The 24,320-nt window shown below is 39.3% G+C and overlaps 1 long non-coding RNA gene across 1 annotated transcript in view; it reads right to left on the bottom strand.

Moving 5' to 3' along the window:
* Nucleotides 1-12,537: 12,537 nt before the first annotated feature.
* LOC126249754 (uncharacterized) overlaps nt 12,538-24,320 on the bottom strand; it is a 281,246-nt gene continuing 269,463 nt past the window's right edge. The window contains exon 5 of the long non-coding RNA XR_007545653.1: nt 12,538-13,326. This is a non-coding gene — a long non-coding RNA (uncharacterized LOC126249754). The remainder of the gene's footprint in view (nt 13,327-24,320) is intronic.

Below are 24,320 nucleotides of genomic sequence, written 5' to 3'. Positions count from 1 at the left end.
TCCTTGACCCCACAGGTACTGATCACCTCCCCGTCCTTCTCACCATAACATCTGCTCACCACCCCACCCTGGCTCCCCATCCTGCACCCCCTGCCATGTTCGTCCATGACTACTGCCGTGCCAACTGGGATGCCTACCAGGAATCCATCGCCACCCATGTCAAAAGCCACACTCTTACCTATCACCATCCTGACAACATCATCCACGCCTCGTCCTTCCTTCAGAAGGTAATTACTGATGCCGTGGAGGCCCATGTTCCTACTAAAACCATCCATCTCCACCATACCACTCTCCCTCTGCAGGCTATCCTCCTCCTCCGCAAATCCTGCTGCCTCTATTGCTCCTTCCTGTGCACATGTGACAGGGATACATTCCAACGCCACCGGCAAATACAGCGACACCTACAGAACCTTATTACAGCAAAGAAACGCCAGGACTGGTACCAGACCTGCACACGACTCAACGCCACCCTCCCTATCAACTCCTCCAAGTACTGGTCTGCCTTCCATCACCTTACTGGTTCCCGTTCCCATTCTGCTTCCCACTACCCCCTTCTCCATAACAACCACCCCCTTCCTGACAACCTCAGTAAGGCCAACCATTTCGCTTCCCACCTTTCCGAGGTCTTCTCCATCCTAGATGATCCCCACCTTGATTATCTCTTTTCCCCACTGTCATGGAACATGCCAATACCTCGGTCGCTCCACTTGCTCCTAGTCTCCAGTACTTGGGGCAGTTGCCCCCCTCTGACATCAACACTCCAATGACAGCACAAGACATTAAACTTATCCTCCGGTCCAAACACAACATGGCCCCTGGTCACGACTGTGTCACCTACCGCCACCTTTGAGAAGGCCCCTTTTCCTTCCTGATGTCCTTGCCCATCTCTATAACGTCATCCTCTCTACCGGCTTCTACTCTGACCTGTGGAAGACTTCCCGCGTCCTCTTATTCCTCAAACCCAACAAACCCCTTCCGTTGCCTCTTCCTATCGTCCCATCTGCCTCACCTCCGTCTTCAGTAAGGTCTTCGAATCTATCCTCTCCAGCCGTATCCATCAGCACCTTATTCAACACCAGCTCCTCCCCCTTACCCAGTGTGGCTTCCGGCCCTCCTCCTCCACTGAAGACCAACTCCTTAACCTCCTTCACCTTCTCTCCCTCCAGCTTAACTCCTGTCACACCACCATTTTTGTTTCCCTCGACCTTGAAAATGCCTATGACCGTGTATGGCATCCTGATCACCTCTTTAAACTCCAAACCTACACCCTGTCTATCAGTTTTGTCCATCTGGTCGCTTCCTTCCTCTCGCACCATCCTTCCTATATCACCCTCCACAATACCAACTCTCATATCTTTTGTCCCACTGCTGGTGTCCTCCAGGGCTCTGTCTTCTCCCCTCACTTTTATCTCTCGTATACGGCTGATATGCCCAAGCCACTCCCACCTGTCCACCTTCTCCAGTAAGCTGGTGACACCGCCTTCCTGGCTCCCTATCCTATCCTTCAACGGTCCCAACACACCCTCCAAACCCACCTTGACCTGAACACTACTTGGTGTAACCAGTGGTTGCTTTGTCTCAACCCCTCCAAAACCCAGGCAATCATCATAGGCCGCACCACCCACTCCTTCCGTCTCCATGATTTCTACATCACCCTTTATGGTCATACCATCCAGCTCACCACCACCCTGAGATACCTTGGCCTCACCCTCGACTGTCACCTCACCTGGACCCCTCACCTCCTGACCTTCCAGCAGAAAGCCCATTCCTGCCTTCACTTCCTGAAGCTCCTGTGTGGCTGGACATGGGGATTGCGTCCTTCCACCATCCTCCACACCTACAAATCCCTCATCCGTCCTATCCTCTGTTATGCCAGCATTGCCTGGATCTCCGCACCCACCCACTTTTACAAGGCCCTCCAAATCTTCAAACGCCATGTGCTCCGCCTTGCCTTCCATATCCACCTTCCCTCACATGCCTCATGTATGAACACATCCCCTTCCCCGCCTCCTCCTTTTCTTCCAACATCTTCACATCCTTTACACTGTCGGCAGGCTTGATCCCCCCCACCCCATGGTTTCTTCCTTCCTCTCCACCCCCCACCCATTGCCGCGCCTCTATCGCTGTATCCCTCCCTCTCTCCACCTCCACACCTTCCATCTCGTTCATCAGGGCAATTTCCAGCGCCTCCCCCTCCCAGGTGATGAACTTTGCCATGACATATACCCTTCCTTCCAACTATAACATGGCCTTGTTCCCCCCCCCCCCCTCCCCAGGGCCCCCTTTTTTCTCACCCCTCATCCCAGAGCAGATTTTCCTCCTTCCCTCCCTGCCCCTGCACCCCCTCCTTGGCTGTTTTCCTCTCCCATCCCTTCCCTTACTAGCTCTCCTTCGGCACACCCCACACCTCATCCCCCTTTCTCTCCCCTCCTCCTCACCTTCTTCCCCTGCTTCCCATTTCCCTTGTCTCCCTCTCCCATGCAGATCCTCCCAGGTCTTTATTCGGTATCAGTGTGCTACATTAGTGTTGTGTTTCGGTGCCATTCTACAGTGTCATCTAGTGATGTGGGTTTTAATTGTGTGCCCGATCGATTTATTGTCCATGACAGTTCCTTGCTACGCCGTCCATCATGTGGCTGTTTTACTCATTCTAAGGACTTTTATGTTCCGGCCGTACTTTGCCTGGTGCCTTTTTATATAGTGTGTGTGTTTTTTTTTCGTAACATACTGTTTTAGATTGTTATCTCCAATCTACAGTCACCGCTTTGTATGTCTTGTTTGCTTCTGTTCTGCCTTCCTTGTTTCTATATTCCGCCATGCTATCTCCTTTATATTGTTTTTAAATGTCTTCCTGTCTATTTATGTCTCTTGGCTGAAGAGAAGTGCTTATGCTGCTGCCAGCCCGCCCCTGATGGGGAATAGAAATGACAATAAAGGGGGAAAAAAAAAATCGATTTCAATGCTTCGGAAAGTGACATGCGGTGCTTGGTGGAATTCAAATTTATACCTTCGTAATATGGAAATATGCAGCATACATGTTGCTGCACGTCAAAGGTCTTTCAAAAAGTGTTTTTGCCCCCTGAGTTTCGTTTTTTAAAGTGCCAGGAAATTCTATGTCGGTATATAAAACCATAAACATTCAAAGAACTGATGAGTTTTACAGTGCCAAGGAAGAGACGAGCTGGGACAGGTTACCATGTTTAGGACTGGTTTGTCCATTTACCACCTGACATATGAGTGCAGATCAGAACTCTAGTAACAACATATACAACTGATATATGGTTGAACCACAGCAGGCACCCCACTTTGTAGAAATACAGGGCAAGTTTGGCAGCCGAAGAATTTGTACTGTAGCTGGATGCTTTTCAACTGTCTCAAACAAATTCAAATTTTAAATGTGCTATTTAAATATGCTCTATGAAGTCAGTGAACACTATAGTTGTAGGGTAATTGGTTGTTTGGGCGGGGTTAGTAAAAAAAATGTTTGATTGGCAATGATAACTTATATTAGGAACATACCCGTCCTCACAGTGGAAACATTTAGTAACCAGACCTTGTTCAATGAAGCTAAGTAATAAAATTAAATAAATTCTTATTGTTTTATAATGTAATACAAAATCAAACAACACCGAATAGAATGTGAACACCAATAACAGGATCAAAGTTGTAATCAAATAAGTCATTCATTAGTTTTTAAAGCTAATGCACATTCACCCACTTATCTCCATGTTTATTTCCTTTTTTTTTTCTTTTGTTGCAGATTTCATGAAGTTGTGATAAAAGCTCTTCTACTTAGAATGAGTCTGTTCATTGTCTTTATTAACTGGGGTAGAGGCACTGAAAAACTTACACCTTGTTTTCTATTTGAAGAATGATGGTGGTGGTGGTATTTGTTCCATTAGGGCATTCAACAGAATGGTCATCAGTGACCTGGCTGAGTATAAACATGTGCATTTAGTTAGTTTCTCCACGTGATCCATGCACATATATTAGCATTTTCCCTTTATACAAGAGCTATGATACCACCAGCTGCATTGGTCATTTCTCAGGTTTTGAACATTCCACAACCTTTACTTTCATCACTGGAAGGTCTGCAGTTGTAGGTAAATGACACGAATGAAGATCAATTCAAATAGTTGCAATGCAAAACAGATTTACCCATATTAGCAACTTCGGGAACACCTGGCAATGTCAATACTTACGAGGACAAGGAAAGCTACTACTCAGTGCAAATCTATATTGAGACCTGGTTCTCCCAGTCCCCACCTACACCATATTGTTCGTCTTGCTGATGTCAGATGTTATGGTCATTCCACAGCATCCGTGTTCATCACTAGGGCACTAACAGTCTAAGTAAAAGTGATAATAGACAATTATCTGGAGTTATCCTCCCATTTCCCTTTATAAAAGAGAAAAATATGGTAAAACCATCAAGTCAGAATATGAGTGTACAAGGGGTAGTCTAAGTTTTAATTATCATCCCAAAAAAAAGTTACGCAATTATTTTTTGTTTATTTTGCAGGTATGTGTCAGCAGTCCTGTTATACATTCTTGCACAACAGTATCATGGCATGCCACTAGAAGGGCCCAGACAAAACAGTGCAGCCCACTGATAAAGTGGAGTATTCAATTTCAGCAACAGCAAAAATGCTGGAACAGTGTCAGGCCAATCCAGAGTACCTTTTTAACTGTCTTGATTGGTGTTTCAAAGCTGTAACATTTCTGCTGTTGTTGAAAATGAACTGCCATATGATACTCCACTTTGTCAGTGGGCTGCACCATTTCATCTTTGCTTTTCTGGCAGTAGGCTACAGTACTGTTGTGCAGTGATGTATAACAGGATTGCAGACATGTAGCTACAAACAAAAAAGTTGAATACGTAAGGTGATAATCAAAATTTTATGATTACCCATTGCATCCCTGTTCATCAGAAACAAAGGAATCGTTCCCCAGGAAAGTGTGATAGGACCACTGTTGTTCTCTATACACATAAATAATTTGGAAGACAGGGTGGGCAGCAGTCTGCGGTTTTTTACTGATGATGCCATGGTGTACAGTAATGTGTTGAAGTTGAGTGACTGTAGGAAGATACAAGACAACTTAGACAAAATTTCCAGTTGGTGTGATGAGTGGCAGCTAGCCCTAAATGTGGAAAAATGTAAGTCAATGTTGGTGAGTAGGAATAACAAACCTATAATGTTCGGATACAGTATTACTAGTGTCCAGCTTGACACAGTCAAGTCATTTAAGTATCTGGGTGCAATGTTGCAAAGCAATATGGGGAGGAACAAACATGTGAAAACTGTGGTAGGGAAGGAAAATGGTTGACTTCAGTTTACTGGGAGAATTTTAGGAAAGAGTGGTTCACCTGTAAAGGAGACCGCATATAAGACACTGGTGTGACCTATTCTTGAGTACTGCTCAAGTGTTTGGGATCCATACCAGGTCAGATTGAAGGAAGACATCAAAGCAGTTCAGAGGAAGGCTGCTAGATTTGTTACTGGTAGGACTGAACAAAACCTAGGCATTATAGAGATGCTTTGGGAACTCAAAAGGGAATCCCTGGAGGGAATGTGGCATTCTTTTCAGGGACCACTTTTGAGAAAATATAGAGAACCAGCATTTGAAGCTGAATGCTGAACAATTCTGCTGCTGCCAACATACATTGTGCATAAGGACCGTGAAGATTAGTAAACGAGAAATTGGGGCTCATATGGAGGCGTACAGATAGTTGTTTTTCCCTTGCACTATTTGCAAGTGGAACAGAAGGGGAATGACAAGGAGTGGTACAGAGTACCCTCTGCCAAGCACCTTATGGTGGCTTGCACAGTATCTATGTAGATGTAGATTTAGATGTGGCTGGTTGTTGGAAAAGATCAGACTTGTTTCCACTTCCAGTACACTAAAATGTCCTAGTAATTTAGGGGCAGGTTCGGATGACACTCTAAATGACACAACATTTAAAATATTCATTGCATTATTATGAGAATGGTTGACTACTCAGTTATTTAATTAGTTCACATAAATTGCACAAAAGGTTGTTTGTCAATATATTTGAATATAAAACAGATGAGTATGCACACATGGTCTCTTTGTTTAACACAACAAACATAGTTTTGGTATAAAATCTTACTTGATAACATAATCATTAAATGAATAGAAGTACAAATTCTTTTTTAAAAAGGCAGCAGTTCCAAAAATCGCCGTTTTAACTCTTTTAACACTTTAGGGATGGGGCCAGAAACTTTACAAAATTGTCAAATATATGCTACAGTTGTCTTGTTATTACCTAAACGAGAAGGCAGGGAATCTGTCTTTTTGGGAGATAAAATATCTAGTGAAAATATGTGGTATAACAATTTTCATGTACTGTTAGCAGCTCTTTGGTTTGTGGTTGTTCGATTCCTGGCTGGGCCAGGGATTTTCTCCATTCAGAACTCTCTCTCTCTCTCTCTCTCTCTCTCTCTCTCTCTCTCTCTCTCTCTGTGTGTGTGTGTGTGTAAAGTACTGGTTGATTGTTTCATTGGATGATTATCAAAGGGGAGTGTCATATTTCATCACTTTATTTCATGAGTGTTGTTGGTAAGAGATTCACGACAGCTGGGTTTGGTGATTTGATTGTCCGTAGGATCTTGACTGCTACTTTCAACCAGTCATTTCCGCACCAACACATGACCCTTCTCCTCAACAGTAAGGTGGGAGCTTAATGGGGGATGGCAGACTGTGATGTGGTGCCCTCTCTACAGACATTCTTGGCTGCTTCATTAGCTGGGCTGAAGTATCCAGATAGCCAGTTGGATGTCACCTCTCATCTTGGTATTGTATTGCTGCTTGGTCTCTTGGCTGCTATGATTTTTTTTTTATTGGCTGCATTTGTTTTACTGCTAAGGTTTAGAGACAGTCAGAGCTGACAGATATTTTTGGTGTTATGGTTTCTCATGCCTTCCAGTTGTTTGAGGACAGTGTATATTTGTGTGTTGTAATTTGTTAGTTTAGGAAAGCAAAATGTGAACACATTATCAGGAAAAACAGTGGAAGAGCCAAGGATATTTTGCATGTTAGATCCATCAATAACACAAAACGATAAAAATCATGAAAGATCTCAAAAGTGATGGAAAACTTTCAAAAAATAATCTAAAGAAGTCAGTGAAGCAATTTATCCCATCCATGGCTCATTTTCTTGAGGTTTGATACTGCCAGATCCACAAGACATTTTTTAGCATGGATTTCAAAAGGTTGATTCAAATGTGATTTATTTTTGAATATATACTCCACATTAACTGCCAGTGATGTGACAATGTTATTAATTTCAGAACATATCTAACCATGAAAAGACACCAGTTAGTTCAGAGTAGTGGTTCACCTTTATACAATCACAGACTCAGAACTAAAATAACCCATTAGGTACCTGCTGACAGCATGATGCTGTATTTTTGTGCATGGTTAGCTGAGAATTTCAGGATGAGAGGCTCAGTCTGATTCATAAACATCACTGCCACAGCCAAAATGAAACCTAACAAATGATTTACAGAGCTGTAGAAGACAAGACCTGTCAGTGCTCTATGCTCACTGCTGAAGCATTTTAAAATTTTCAGCTGTTTCACACTCTTTGCTCTTAAGACTTCAAGGTATCCTGACTACGTGAATTTCTCATCAAAGAGTACGCCCAGAAATCAGAGACACTAAAATATAAAAAAGTCACCATTTTGCACACTCATTTGTTAAAAATGAGATATGAACCATCCAAATTTACACATGTAAAAATGTGAATCAGTCTTTTCAGCCAATACTTCCAACCTTTTGCTTCACTAAGGTTGGAATGTTGGGTAAAGAGCATAAAAACACAAACTCATCCACAAGAATCCTTACTGTGGGTTAAATGCTTTTGATAGCTTTTGCAGATTACACTTAAATCTCTACAGTTCTACCACCAAGGATAGTATTGACGCATCATGGTAGCTTAGACAACACTTTCCAAAGAGATTTACAATTGAAGAACACACACAGTGCAGTAGACGATCTGCTCAAAAATCTTTCCTACACAGCTAGTCAGGGAGACAATCTAATTATATCATTATTTATTTATTTTATTTTATTTATTTCGTGTTCCATAGATCCATATGGGAACATATCCCTGGATATAGAACAAGTCAAGGTTTTTTTTACAGGTTATTGTTTTGTGCACAGATACATTGATCTTACCATTAGATTAAAGAAACTGTGAAGTTTGGCATATACCCTTACATATTAGTTAAGATACAGGGCATCTGAAAGAATATACAGTCATACATAAATTTGGGTACTGTTCTTAAGTTATACAGGCGTCATATACAGACATACATAAATTTGGGTATTGTATTAAGTTACACTGTACTTACAGAGTATGATTAATCAATTGTAGAGGTCACACAGTAAGGTTTAAGCACAAACAACAGATTCTATGCATTTTTGCTAAGAAAAACAAGATTCATCTAAAAGGAACTGCTTCAGATTTTCTTTAAACTTCAGCATGCTTCCAGCCAGCTCTTTAATGTGCAGTAGGAGGGCATTAAAAATCTTGGTGCCACTGTATAAAACCCCCTTCTGGACCATGCTTTTCGTTTTTAGCTCATAATGGATATCCAGTTTCCTTCGGGTGTTACAACTGTGGTATGAGCTATTGATTTTGAATAAGTTGCTATTTTTTGAAACAAAGCACATCAGGGAAAAAATATATTGGGCAGGTGTTGTAAGGATTTGTAGATCTCTAAACAGATCCCTGCACGAGTGCCTAGGATGTACTCCACACATAATTCTTATTGCTCGCTTCTGTGCATGGAACACTTTTTTTGCTAATGGTTGATTTCCCCAGAATATTATACCATGGGCCATAAGTTGGTGAAAAATAGCCAAAATATGCAGTTTTTATTGTGCTCATTCCCCTAGTGTCTGAAACTATTCTTAAGGCAAACGTTGCTTAACTTAGCCTTTTGCACAAATCTTGAATATGGTGGTGCCACTTCATTTTGCTATCTATATGCAGACCCAAGAATTTGGAGGACTCCACCTTCAAAATCTCATGCTCACCCATTTTTAGGTTCATTTCATTAGTAACACTTCTGTTAGAAGAGAAATGAATGTAATTTGTCTTTTTTAGGTTGACTGTAAGGCCATTGGTTTCAAACCAGTTTGTCAAATCTGCAAAAGCTTTATTTGCGGCCTCATTTGACACATTCCCTGAGAGATTATTAACTGATAAAGTGGTGTCATCAGCAAACATGAGTATTTTCCCATATTCTGTAAATAGTGCTAAGTCATTTATAAATATTAGAAAGAGCAGTGGGCCCAATACTGAGCCTTGAGGTACTTCTGCAGTAACGGAGCCCCATTCTGAAGATACCTGGCCACCATGCAGTCCTTCCACGATTACTTTCTGCTTTCTACCACACAGATAGGATTCAAGCCACATGCCTACGGTTCCACCCATTCCTAGGGTCTTGGCTTTACTCAAGAGAATATGGTGACTTACACTGTCAAAAGCTTTTGACAAGTCACAAAATATTCAAACCATCATTATATTATTATTTATGGCTTCCATAACATTGTCAACAAAGGCATGTATTGCATCCACGGTTGATACCCCTTTACGAAAGCCAAACTGGCTAGTGCTGAGGATGTTATATTTACTAAGATGCTCAACCATTCTGCTATGCATCAATTTCTCTAGTACCTTGGAGAAAACTGAGAGTAATGATATTGGTTGATAGTTTGTAGCCTCAGTCTTCTCTTCCTTTTTATAAATTGGTCTGTTTGACCTGGTATGGTCCTTGCTATGTTTCAATAGAAAACTAATTGCCTCCCTCCAGGTGATTGGATACAGACCAGCAGAAAATATTTTCTAAAAGGGATCTGTTAATCCACATTTAACACCCAAGCACAGATGATACAACACAGTATGACGAATCTGGTCTAATCTTGGGTCTAGTTCTCATGCCAGAGTGAAGATTTGGCCCCACAAGAGAACAGGTGATTATGTGCTTCCCCATTGTTTGAGAAGCAGCTCAACCTATTCACCTCAATGACATGGAATACTGGAGTTAATCTAAGTGAAGACAGTGATCTTTTTTTTTTTTTTTTTAAAAAAAAGTGCCTTCAAATTTCCTGAGCTGCATCTGTAGATTTACTCTAATGCATATAATTTGTTAATATACTCATAAGAAGAAGTGTACTGCACTTGTTTGATACTCTCCTAAGTGACTCCTAAGCTTTTATACTTGGTGTGTAACAATGTACACCCCACAGGAACTGATGTTAGTTGGGTTCTCTGGAGGAGGAGGAGGAGGAGGAGGAGGAGGAGGATGATGATGATGAGAGGTAGCAGCAGCAGCAGCAGCAGCAGCAGCAGCAGCAGCCTGTGAATGTCTCCGAGAACTATACCTCTTGAGTGATACAGTTGCAGATATAAAGAGAAAACCATTATTTTCAGTGTATAAAGAGCAAACCATTATTTTTAGTGAGACCCAGATTATGATGAGAGTTGTTTGTGATTCAATGGTAATTATGATTGGTGAGGAGACATATGTTTTATTAGAAAATACAGTCGCCCACTTTTGGCTTTGTTCCCACCAAGCTCAGCTATTTTGTGCAGATTGTAGCCCCTTAGTACAAGAGCACTGGTATCTTTAAAGTGTGTTTCTGGAGGCAAGTGTACGGGTCTTCTGCACATGTCTGGAATACAGTCATACTTCATTGTATAATAGGAGCCATTTCAGCAGTGAGGTTTATTTTCATTGTTCTGTTTTGGTGATTAGTCCAAAATGTTAGAAGACAGTGCCTTAAGACTTCCTTGTTCCTAGGTAAATATATCACGCTCTAGGTTGAAGCAATATCCATCTGATGTAGGAGATTTCTCCTCTAATATTTTTGTAGTTTGTCTTTCCGTGCATGTTTTATTTTTCATATGCTTTTATTACACTAGAGAAAGGAGGGTGGGGGTTGATCAAGGAACCGTTTATTGCCACTTGAAAGTAATTCTGTACCAGAGGCTTTTTTTTTTTTTTTTAAAAAAAAAAAAGTTATTGGTGGCTGTCTCTAAAATTTTTCACTGGTGATTATGGGTGTTGCTTAGCAGGTACATATGCAGGTGCAGGTAGTGTCTGCAGCAGTATCACTTGCCATTCAATTTGTGGCAGTTTTCATGAGAGGAGAGGAGAGGCAAATAATGGGGAAAATGCTGGAGACTGTACTGTTGTAAATGCATACCTTGCTTCAGCATTAAGATATTTATTTGGTGCACTTTAGTTCTTGAATTTTTTTTCTTCTTGGAAAACACAGAACTGTTCTTGTTCTGCATTGGTGGTCACCAGAGAAACACAGGAAAACAAAACAAACCAGAGATGCATCAGGCCTATGTGTCCCTGCATCATATGCTGTCAAGCCATATTTTCTACATGTTTCTCTGCCTGCACATGGAATCTTTGTGTGTTCAGATGCAGCATGACATGGTTTTCAGGACAAGAGTTTGCACCTTATGATAGCTAAATCATGTAATAACATATTCAGGCAGTGTTGGACTCTGGAAAAAGAGAGAGAGAGAGAGAGAGAGAGAGAGAGAGAGAGAGAGGAAATGGGCAGGGGGGGGGGGGGTGTCTGGAGTTGTTTCATTCAAAAATAACACCCATATTGAAAAAATACAGACAATATTTTCAATCTCATTTATTTTCATTAAATATAATCTCAGAACTCTACAACTATCAGTGGACAGATTGTGACAAATCATGGTCATTAATGTTTTATTTATACACCCAAAGAAACAACTAATTATTGCAAAACAGGAAACCTTGTGCAGTATTTAATAGACAAACCAATATATATATATATATATATATATATATATATATATATATATATATATATATATATATATATATATAGTAGAGGGAAACATTCCAAGTAGGAAAAATATATCTAAAAACAAAGATGCTGTGACTTACCAAATGAAAGTGCTGGCAGGTCGACAGACACACAAACAAACACAAACATACACACAAAATTCAAGCTTTCGCAACAAACTGTTGCCTCATCAGGAAAGAGGGAAGGAGAGGGAAAGACGAAAGGATGTGGGTTTTAAGGGAGAGGGTAAGGAGTCATTCCAATCCCGGGAGCGGAAAGACTTACCTTAGGGGGAAAAAAGGACGGGTATACACTCCCACACACACACATATCCATCCACACATATACAGACACAATATGTCTGCTTGTGTCTGTATATGTGTGGATGGATGTGTGTGTGTGTGTGTGCGCGAGTGTATACCCGTCCTTTTTTCCCCCTAAGGTAAGTCTTTCCGCTCCCGGAATTGGAATGACTCCTTACCCTCTCCCTTAAAACCCACATCCTTTCGTCTTTCCCTCTCCTTCCCTCTTTCCTGATGAGGCAACAGTTTGTTGCGAAAGCTTGAATTTTGTGTGTGTGTGTGTGTGTGTGTGTGTGTATATATATATATATATATATATATATATATATATATATATATATATATATATATATATATAATCTAAACTAATTATTTTACATTAATTTAGTGACAAAATATTGACAGCACTGTGATTTATTAACAATAATCATTCTATAATGTATCACATTAATGCTAACTTATATCAGCTGAGGCATCACATACTTAAACATGTAACACAGTCATGTACCATTTCCATATAATTACTATTTCATCAGTTTTTACACAAAATATTTATTTAAAAAAACTCTCATATAGCACAATGATTTTCTTCTCAATCCTTCCTACATACTGAAATATGTATGCTGAACATGCTCTCCATAACAGAATAACTTAGGTTTTATTTTGAATTAAGATAAGCAGCTACATACAACAGTGGATGCTTATCTTTCTCCTATGTTATGTAAAATGGGAACTCCATAATTATTTCAGTGAGCAGCATTAGTATAAGTATTTTACCATAAAAATGAATTACATGAGTTAATACACTTCTGAAATTGTTATTCAAATTTATTTACATACAAATATAATTGCTTCAAACATTTCACTACAATACAGTGTTCTAATGTATTACTGAAGGATTTGCGATGCATTCCCACTCCGCATTGTAGCAGTTTTTATATGTATGCTTTGGCACCAGGAGATCCACGATTTATCAAACTATCTGTGAATTCTTCCAGTGCCAAGTCACACAAATAAAGATCGTTGGTACTGAAGAGATGTATCTTGAAAATTTTGCTTGAAAGTAAAATGGCAGTGGGGGTTAGATGTTCCATGGTGTTTTTCATGGCCTGCATTTCACCCCACTCTGCTTCTTCATTCTGCTTCACACCACCTGTTACAATTGCACAATTATTCACAGAAAAGTCAAATACTTCATTGTTAATAGCAAAAACTTAAATCTGTGAAAATTATTTATAAGTTAACTTCTCATGGTCAGTGTTCAAAGTCATTTAGAATTTTTTAAAAGACATCATATTCACCATTGACTGTAGAAATTATTTATTCCACAATTGCAATTTTGGCCTTTGGGCCATTTTCAAGTAGCGCTGCAAAAGATTTTGCTTCAGTGTTGGAGGATTTTAAAAACTGACGTGCCGAAGAAAAATCTTTTGCAGCACCACTTGAAAATGGCCCAAAGGCCAAAATCGTGATTGTGAAATAATTCATTTCTGTAGTCTGTAATTTGCTGAATTGGTCACAGATGAAGGAATAATAAATTCAAAGAAAACTAGAAACCAGTATTCCTTCATTTATTAACCCATTTTTCCTTGTTTTGGTTTTAGGCATCATCAGAATCTTGGTCCGTACAAAAACCAGAGGATGACATAGTTACATGGTTGACTTGCAATGAACATGATCAGAGTCAACCATGTAATAATGTAATCCTCTGTTTTTTTCTGAACCTGTATTATGATGGATTAATAAATGAAGGAATGTTGGTGTAAAGTTTTCTCTGTATTACAGTTCCTTCATTTGTGGCCAGTTTAGCAAATCACAGACTACAGCCTTTATGGCACATATTTTGTTTGATAAGTTATTTCTACAGTCAATGGCGAATATGATGTCCTTTAAAAAATTCATAAGTTAGTTAATTTATTTATGTGGAGTATCTCAATCATCTTTCATAATTGGGAAACTGGAGTCATTAACATGTGAATGTTCCACTTATGAATGAGAATTAAGATATCTGAAACTTGTTAATGTACCAAATTCCTTACATGTGTGGTTTACTTCATTGGTTAAATGGTCAGAACAGTGCAGGAATGCTACACTGAACACCAGTAGCATGCAAGACAGTCAACTTGACAAGTAATCTGGCATATAATAATTTAAGAATCAATTTACATTAGAAACAAGAAATACCACACCAACCACAACTCAGGTTACATGAGAGGGACTGACTTTTGAATATAGATCTGTTGTCATAACACTCAGTGCTAAAATGAGGTACAGGAAAGCATAAACTAATGAGGGGATAGATACACTCACCTCACCTCAAGAAATGACAGAGACTAGGTGAGGTAATGGTAGAATCAATTATGTGTTTAACACACAGTTCTCACTCCTACGTTTTTAGAACCTAGTGTTTGGTAGGAGTTCCTCAAGATATGAGTTTTGTAGTTTCGGTGTGGCCACATATTCAGTAGTCACGTGGATGAGGATTGGATGCTCACCTTGCATCTGCTACTGGCTTCATCATCATTCATATATTTTCAGTTTATTCTAATGAATGCACCAAAACCTTCACTGTCTTCCGGAGACTTTATACGGTCAGTAGGCTTCTACAATTTGTTCCTTATTAAAGTTGCACACATCAGTAAGCTCTCCACACTGTTTACATACAGGGTCACTAAATTCTTTGTTCTCTGCATCTGTTACCCAAATTTTGCAGCCCATCTTGTGGTCTCCATAGTACCCATTCCGATCATTTGGATGACAAAAGTGTGGTCATGGTATGGTGTTTGAACAGTATGATTAGGAATGCTATTATTATTCAAAGTTATTATCAGTTTTGGAATACATACTTCATCATGGAGTGAATGTTCTGTGAAACTTTAGTAGTATTCCCAATTACTTTGAGAGTTTAAGTGCGAAATTTCTCAATAATATTATTGCAGAGGCTATTAACAGCTGATATTATGTGAACTATTAATACTTGGACATTGTCACTGCCAAAACCATTGTCTGTTATTAAGTTATGATTTTTGAATTCAAGTGATGGTCAGCTTATGGTTTGTTTAGAGATGAACAATCTATTTCTGTGTGTTATTAGTGGAACTGTCTGCCCCCGGTAGCTGAGTGGTCAGCGCGACAGACTGTCAATCCTAAGGGCCCAGGTTCGATTCCCTGCTGGGTCAGAGATTTCTCCACTCAGGGACTGGGTGTTGTGTTGTCCTAATCATCATCATTTCATCTCCATCAACACGCAAGTCGCCGAAGTGGCGTCAAATCGAAAGACCAGGCGAGCGGTCTACCCGACAGGAGGCCCTCGTCACACGCCATTATTATTATTAGTGGAACTTAATTGTTTACAAGTAAGGAACCCAGGCTAACTATGAAACTGTCTTGAAATTAATCTGGTTTACTTATTTTGTTTACTACATGTATCAGTTACTCATTCCTAGGTGCCTGAAAACCTCAATTAAAAATTCTGAATTTTGTCTTCAACAAGGTAGATAACAAGTTTGGTATTGGAAGTAAGTTATTTAGCTTCCCTCACTGTAATATTATACAGCAAGTTAGTATACTTCTACAATTCTAAAATGAATTGAGTTTCCGTAAATCTTTTGGGTTTATACCAAACAGATGCATAGTAGTTGATGGTGATTCAACTCCTTAGTTTACATTTTCTGTTTCTTTATAAACTTTCCATGTTGGGGGAAGGGATAACAAGCTCAACTTTGACGATGTTATCTGCCAAGTTCACATGCTTTTTGCAGTTTAGAGAAGAGCTGGTAGGGTTATACTGGTATAATCTCAAGCATGTGTTAGGGGGTATGATGAGTCACAGTTAGGGTTGACACTGCTACAGTGTATGTTTTCTCATTAGTAAGCATCAATTGAATGTAAATGCTATAGTAAGATTTATGCTGTGATGGGTATGATAACTGAAACTGTGTGTGATTTTGAGTAAGTTAATTTAAAGTGAAAGACATGATTTTTCATTAGATATAATGAACAGGATTTAAGGCAGAATCTTAAAAAAAAATTGTAATGACAAAATTATCATAGCTGATAATAAATATGGATAAGACAAACTGAAGAAGCCAAACAAACAGCACAGAACAGATTTTTGAAAATTGTGAAAAGAAAGATATGAAAAACTGCTGCTAGCCATGTAAAGTGCATTATATGTGAAACAACATTCCACTTTTGATATGGAACAGTAGATTTCTTATTGAAATGAGTAAAGAAATATTTGATGGTGTGGAAATGTGAATGTGTAGAAATGTATGAACTGGAAATATTCTTTTAGCAACCAGCTGTGAAGTGATGTCAGTGATCCTCGGCATCTTAACGAATAAACATCAAAACCACATCACTGCTGCTGCTGTTCTCCACACACCTGGAAATGATATCAAATTGCTAAATATTCATATTTCTTTATGAAGCTTGTGATCATTGATAATACTTATGGACATAGTATAGCACACATTAGGGGGACTGGAAAGTACTGTAATTTTTCTACATTAAATTCAAACAGACGTATTGCTTACATGTTTTTATTTTTAATCAATGATGTAACCACCATAGTTATGAACAACATTTTGCCACCTAGTGTGCAAATTTTCAATGCAAAATCAATAAAAATTGATTGGTTTTTGAGTAAAATATTTGGCGATGGCATTTTGGACATCATCCACATTTTCAAATCTTTTACCACATAGATAATTCTGTAGCTATCAGAATAAATGGAAATCTGATGATGCAATATCAGGCAAGTATGATGGGTGAGGTAATACCTCCCACCTCAATTCATTAATTTTTTCCTGGGTTCATCTTGCACAGTGCAGTCTTGCATTATTGGGTTGCAGAATAATACATTTTCTGTTGACAATCACTTAGCAGTTTTCAATTAAAGATTGATTTTCTTGATGCAATTGTTCACAGTAAAGGTCTGCACTCACAGTTTACCATTTCCCAGCACTTCCAAATGAATGATTCTGTGACTATGCCACCAAACACACACAAGCTCCCAAAGTGTGTGTGTGTGTGTGTGTGTGTGTGTGTGTGTGTGTGTGTGAGAGAGAGAGAGAGAGAGAGAGAGAGAGAGAGAGAGAGAGAGAGAGAATGTTTTTGCATTGTGTCCCTGAAGCAATAATTTGCATGTGGTAGATCAGTTAGCTTTTTCTGTCTTTATCAATCTGCTAAAAATGTTCTTTGTCGAGCAAAGTTGGTTAACGGTGTCCAACTGTGCCTTGATTGTCATTTAAATGTCATCTTTGACACAACTTTGGAGTTCACAATGGGCTGATAAATGACAAATGAATGTTGACATGTGCAGAATTGACATTACCTTTCAGTCCCTCTAATATTTTATATGTTAATGAAGCATCAACAGTGAGTTGTGCCAAGTGCGTAGAGCTCCCCTACCAGAAATACGCATGCTCACTCTCGAAAAATTGACAACTTTTCTTAAATTACTGAATTATACTGTTTCACAGATTTATTTATGTGTATAAAAATTGAACATCTGTAATCTACAAAGAAACAGCACCTTGGTCAATGTATTCTTCAGTAAAAGACACCAAAAATAGGATTCCTTTAAAAAAGAAAAAATAAAAGAAAGTAAAGAAGAAAGAAGGGAAAAAAGATAAAGTTAGTCAACTGGAGCACTTACATGAGTGTTTTTACTTCTTACCACTAAGGAACAGTTCTCATAAAAAATGGTTCAAATGGCTCTGAGCACTATGGGACTTAACATCTGTGGTCATCAGTCCCCTAGAACTTAGAACTACTTAAGCCTAACTAACCTAAGGACATCACACACATCCATGCCCGAGGCAGGATTCGAACCTGCGACCGTAGCAGTCCCGCGGTTCCGGACTGAGCGCCTGAACCGCTAGACCACCGCGGCCGGCACAGTTCTCATATTATGTAAGTAGTGCTGTTGTTCATAGATTTTAAATCATTAATAAGCTTCACTTAAATGCTTCACTTAAATGGTCTTGGGCAGCACCTTTTAATACATGTTACTCAAAGAAGCGAGAAATCTTCAAACAGGTGATCAGCTGCTACAAAGAAGACAATACTAAATTGATATCTGGGTTTAATCAATAACCCACTTAGAAGCGCATTTCAAACTATAAGAATCAGATGTCATTGTCAGCAGGAAAGACATGAACTGAAAGCGATCAAAAATAAAAAACATCATTATGAAACAAAAAATTTTTTTCCTTTCAAACATCCACTAAATAAAGCTGACTGGAGGAGTGTTTTGTGCCAGCAACGAATAATCTGCAGCACTAATGATATAGCATTTTAAATTAATATCTTATTTATGCTATACAAATTAGTAGTAACTTATTAACATTAGAAATATAGACACCTTGCAAAAATAAAAGACTGAAATTCACATGTGGTAAAATTACAGACAGTGAGCCATTCCATGACTATTTCAAACTTCATATGAAAATCCTGAACAAAGGCTGTCATGAACACAATAAACTGAACATTGATTTATGATAAACTCTAAGAATATATCAAATACTTTATAGAAATTTAAACAAAAGGGAAGACTCAATCAACACTGTGCCTTAAGCATGAACACATAGTCAATAATCATTTCATAAACACTGTTGACGAAGCTTCTTCTTTAATCAGTACTCAAACATCATCTCTTAGCTCTGACCTTGAGTTACTCCCAAGATCACTGTTTCTTGACACACACACACACACACACACACACACACACACACACACACACACACAATATTGTAATACAGACATAAAGCATGTGGTTTTGTAGTTTATTTGATTACCTAACAGAATAAATCTGCTGTAATGTGTCTAGTTACGTCTTAAGTACAACAAACTGCTCTTCACAGTCAGGTCACTATCTGAAAATTTTTCAAGGCTACAAAAGTTTTTTCCTCTCGAATTAACAGGAAAGGAATTATAATAATTATAGACCCATGACCATCATATCAAATATACCAGAAGGTTTTTTTAACAGTGTATGACTATATTATTAAGTACCTGGAGAGGAATTTCTTATTGCCTATCAGTTTCCCCTTTGGAACAGGAGTTTAGTTTTTTTTCCCTTATAAGTGAAAAAGTAAATTTGAAGTGTGCATTTCAGCTACATTTCAAGAGGAGCACACATTGTTCATAATGTTTATATTTTCCACTTGCACTGACAGGTATGTTGTAGAACAAAAATTTGCAATTTGTGATCATTTGGTAATTATCCCTTGGGTGTCCCCACATGTAAGTATCAACAAATTACAGAACTGCATCAAGGAGTCTCATAGACAGTTTCTCAAACTCCTTTGTGTGTAATTTCAATAAAACCAAATCATTCTTAGCTCCAAATAGCTTTAGAAAAAAAATGATTCTATAAGAGCTCTGTAATAAGGGTCTAAAGTTCAAACCATTCACTTGTATAGTCACTTTTAGAATCAATTTAATTTTTCCACATTGAGTTATAGATGTAGTTTAAATTTTTCTCCAGCTGTGTCTAAGTTAATTATTTCTTCAATGCAGAGAAACGATACAATGAAACTGATTCATCCCATGCAAACACTGTTTATGTAAGATTAAAAGGAATATGTGATCAGAAGGCAGCAAAATTGACAATGAATCTCACTTTTTAATTAAGTGTGATAATCTGTACAATCAATAGCAGGAGTTTATATGCCTACTACCTACACACATGAAGATATTGAAAGAATGCATTACAAGATAAAAGAAATTACTCAGATAGTCAAAGCAGTTGAAAATTTAATTATGATGGGAGCTGGAATTTGATAGTAGAAAAAGGAAAAATGGCAGGAGAACATGGACTGGAAAAATGAATGAAAGGGGAATTCACCTGGTACAACATCGCACAAAGTACAATTTAATCACTGTTGACATTTCATTTAAGAATCATGAAAGAAGATTGTATACCCAGTAGAGACTAGGAGACATGCAAAGGTTTCAGAATTATCACATAATGTTAAGACATATTTCGAAACCCTATTTTAAACTGCATGTCATTTCCAATGGCACATGTGGACTCTGATCATAATTTACTGTTAGTGAACTTCAGATTAAAGCAGAGGAAATTGTAGAATGGTAGCAAATTATGGGGATAGGATTTGGATCAACTGGAAGAACCAGAGGTTTTTGAGATTCTCAAATTGAGCAGAAAGGCAATGTTGCACTAAAACTGGACAAAAGAATACGACAGAAGACAAATGAGGTAGCTTTGAGAGATGAAAAACCAGGTCCAGCAGAAATCTTTTGATAACAGATGAAATATTGAATTTAAAAGAAAATATAAGAACACAGCAACTGAAGAAACAAATGGAATACATACATCTACATACTGAGTGACAAAATGTAATATGACAAAGCAAGAATGCCTAGATTGCAACTGCAAAGCTTTACAATGGGAAGTGCCCCGTTACATGCACTTCACAGTGGTTTATAGAGTTCAGATGTAATGTAGATGTAGAAGAAGACTTAGATGAAAATAAGATGGAATATATGATACTGCGAGAAAAAATTTGGCAGAGCAGTGAAAGACTTAAGTTGAAACAAGCCACATGGAATTCGCAACATTACCTCAGAGTTATTGAGATTCTTGGAAGAGCCAGTCATGACAAAACCATCCCACCTGGTGTGCAAGATGTATGGGACAGATGAAACACCTTCAGACTTCAAGAATAATGTAATAATTCCAATTACAAAGAAAGCAAGTGCTGACAGGAGTGAGTACTACTGAACCATTAGTTTAGTAAGTCATGCTTGCAAGATATTGACTCAAATTATTTGCAGAACAATGGAAGAAATTGGCAGAGACCAACCTCAGAGAAGATCAGTCTGAGTTCCAGTGCAATGTAGAAACACAAGAAGCATACTGACCTAGCAATTTACCTTCGAATGTAGTCTGAAGAAAGGAAAACCTACATTTGCAGCATTTGTAGATCTGAAGAAAGCTTTTGAAAATTGTGACTGGAATATACTCTTTGAAATTCTTAAGGCAACTGGGATAAAATCCAGTGAGCAAAAGATCATCTACAATGAGTACAGAAACCAGGCAGCAGTTCCTAGTCAAAGAACAAGAAAGAGAAGCAGTAATTGCAATGGGAGTAAGCTAGGGTTGTAGCCTCCCCCTGATATTATTCAGTCTGCACATTAAGCAAGCTATGAAAGAAATGAAGACTAAATTTGGGAAGGGAATTTAACAGGGGGAAGAAATTCAAATTGTGATGTATGGCAGTGACATTATCAGGGACAGCAAAGGATTTGGCTAAGTATTTAAACAGAATGGAAAGTGTCTTAAAAACAGGTTATAAGATGAACATCAACAAAAGGAAAAACAAGGCAAATGGAAGTAGTGTATTTGAATGAGATCATGTGATCCTGAGAGAATTAGATTAAGAAATGAGACACTAATAAAAATAGATAAGTATTGCTATTTGGGCAGAAAAATAAGTGATGATGGCTGAAGAAGAGAGGATACAAAATGTTGACAATAGCAAGAAAAGCATTTCTGAAAAAGAGAATTATGTTAACATTGAACGTAAATTCAAATTTTAGGAAGTCTTTTCTGAAGGTCTCAGTCTGGTGTATAGCCTTTTACAGAGGTGAAACATGGATGATAAACAGTTGAGACATGAACAGAAGATAAGCTTTTGAAATGTGATGCTATAGAAGAATGATGAAGATTAGGTGGGTTGATAGAATAACTAATAAGGTAGTAGTGACTCGACTTGAAGAGATAGACCAGTGAGGAGGAGGAGGAGGAGGAGGAGGAGGATGTTTATGAGTTTAAAGGGAATGAACTACTGGGTCATCAGTCTCTTCTTATCACGAGAGAAACCCATAAAAAGTGAAAAAAATGGGGACTTAGCTGCTACAACCATATAAGCAAGTGAAATAATTTAAAAGGGTATGACGGTAGTTGTAACATGACAGGTAAAAGAAAATAGAGATAACCCAGGCAGCATCTTCCACAAGAGGGTCTTAAGGCACAACAAGGTGAAGGGGGAGAAAGTAACCTGTGGTTGAATGGGGGTTACCTGCTAAAGGGGGAGGCTCCCACCCCCCTCCCCCCCCCCCCCACCCCCTGCAACTGCCCCTAACACTGGAAGTGGAGGAGTGCTATAATTCAGTGTAAAATCAGCTCTCACTCAGGAAATGCTTGGTAGTGGCTGTCTAGTCATCCACAGGCATCTGAGGTATGCAAGCTGAGAGCATGTTTCAGATCGGCCAGCGGGGTGCACTCAACAAGAACATGCGCTATCAGCAGTAGACTGCTGCAGCTGCAGTGAGCAGGATTTCCTGATGCAGAAGGAACTCATGCCTGTCTTTTGTGGCTGATGCATATGTGCCAAAACACAATGACATATTTCTGAGAGGCCTGGAAAGATGTATGCCACACTTTAGTGGACCCTTTAATTGCTCTCCACTTGTTTTAGATCATAGTGGCCTACTATTCCTATTCCGAGAACCTCAAAATATGCCATCAAAGTTGTAATTGTAAGTCTGTGCCCAGTATCCTGACGTCAAGTTGATCTCCTGTAGTTTTGTCTTTAGCTAAATGGTCAGTGAGTTCATTTCCTGGAATGCCTATGTGGCTCAGTGTCCACATGAAGGCCATTGTCTTTCCACAACTGTAGAGTCAGTCAGTAGGCCCTGGATCTCGGTAATGAAAATTTTTTTGGGATAGCACAGGGTTACACCTTTTAAGCAACTCATGGAATTGCAACAGATCAGAAAGTTTGTCATGGCCTGGGATTTCACGTACTGCAAATCCAGAGATTTGGCAACCAACTCTGTAGTGTATACACTGCAGGCACTCTGCAGAGAGTGCTTCTCATGTCCCCTCACATGTGCAAAAGTGTAACTGATCCTGTTGTTGACTTCCTATGGATCGAAGAAACAGGTGTTGGAGCAGGGTAGGATCAGCATCCTTCTTGGGGCCACAAAAGAGGTCCATTTGTATCACAGGACAGTGCTGGAAGGGAGCTCTAGGCCTTCAGTGGAATATCGAGTCGGACCCCATCTGGTCTACCCAGTTTTGGGCAATGCAGAAACACTTGGAGCTTTTGGTTGTGGAACAGAGTTGAGTGACATGTGTGGGTAGGGATCTAACAAACTGGGACAGCGTAACTTGCCAGAAGCTGCTGTCACCTAACCTGCAGCAGTGGGACACTGACTTCCACCAGGAGGCTGTCAACAGGACTCATACGGAACGACCCTGTTGCCAACTACATGGCATCATGGTGAACAAGGTCCAGCAAGCTCAGTATGGATGGTGCCGCCAACCCACAGGCAACACATCCATAGTCCAAGTGGGATAAAATCAGTGCTTTGTGAAATTTCAGAAGATCTGTGTGGTCCATGCCCCACAAGAAGTAACTACAAAAATGGAGAGCATTCAGCTTCTTTATGCAAGTTGCCTTGAGACGGTGGACATGAGGCAGCCAAGTTAGCTTATTGTCAAACAAAATATCCAAGAATTTAAAATTTTCAGTGACTTCAAGTAACTGGTCGCCACGATTTTCTGGGTGCGGGTGCACAGCCCAGAGTTGATAAAAATGCACAACTCATTATTTTGTAGGAGAAAATTGATAGTTGTGATTCAGAGCTCAGCCATGGACTCTCCAGACAGCCCCCTGAAGCTAGTGCTCAGTGGTGTGCAGTGATGCAGAGGCATAGTACAGTCAAAGATCATCCACGAACAGTGATGGAGAGACTGTGGGGCCCACTTCATTTGTGATACTATTGATGGCCATAGTGAACAGCATGATGCTCAGAACCAGTCCCTGAGGGACACTGGTTTCCTGTACTTATTTGTTGCTGAGAGTTGAACCTATCTGGACACAAAAAAGTCAGAAAGGTATGAAATTCAGGATAAAAATGGGTAAACTGCCCTGCAAACCCCACTCATGCAGTGCGGATAGGATGTGATGTCGCCAGGTGGTATCGTATGCCTTCCTTAGGTCAAAGAACACACCAATCAGATGTTGGCAATGCATGGAAGCATTGCACACCACAGATTCCAAATGAAACAAGTGATCTGTAGTGGACAAGAAGGCCCAAAAGCAACTTTGGAATTGTGACATATGCCTTCCAGCTTCAAGGCACTAACAAAGACAGTGGTTGACCGTT

The sequence above is a fragment of the Schistocerca nitens genome, chromosome 3, assembly GCF_023898315.1.
Source record: "Schistocerca nitens isolate TAMUIC-IGC-003100 chromosome 3, iqSchNite1.1, whole genome shotgun sequence".
NCBI lineage: Eukaryota > Metazoa > Arthropoda > Insecta > Orthoptera > Acrididae > Schistocerca > Schistocerca nitens.
The sequence above is the reverse complement of the archived record's forward strand: the minus strand, read 5'-3'. Positions and strand labels throughout refer to the sequence as shown.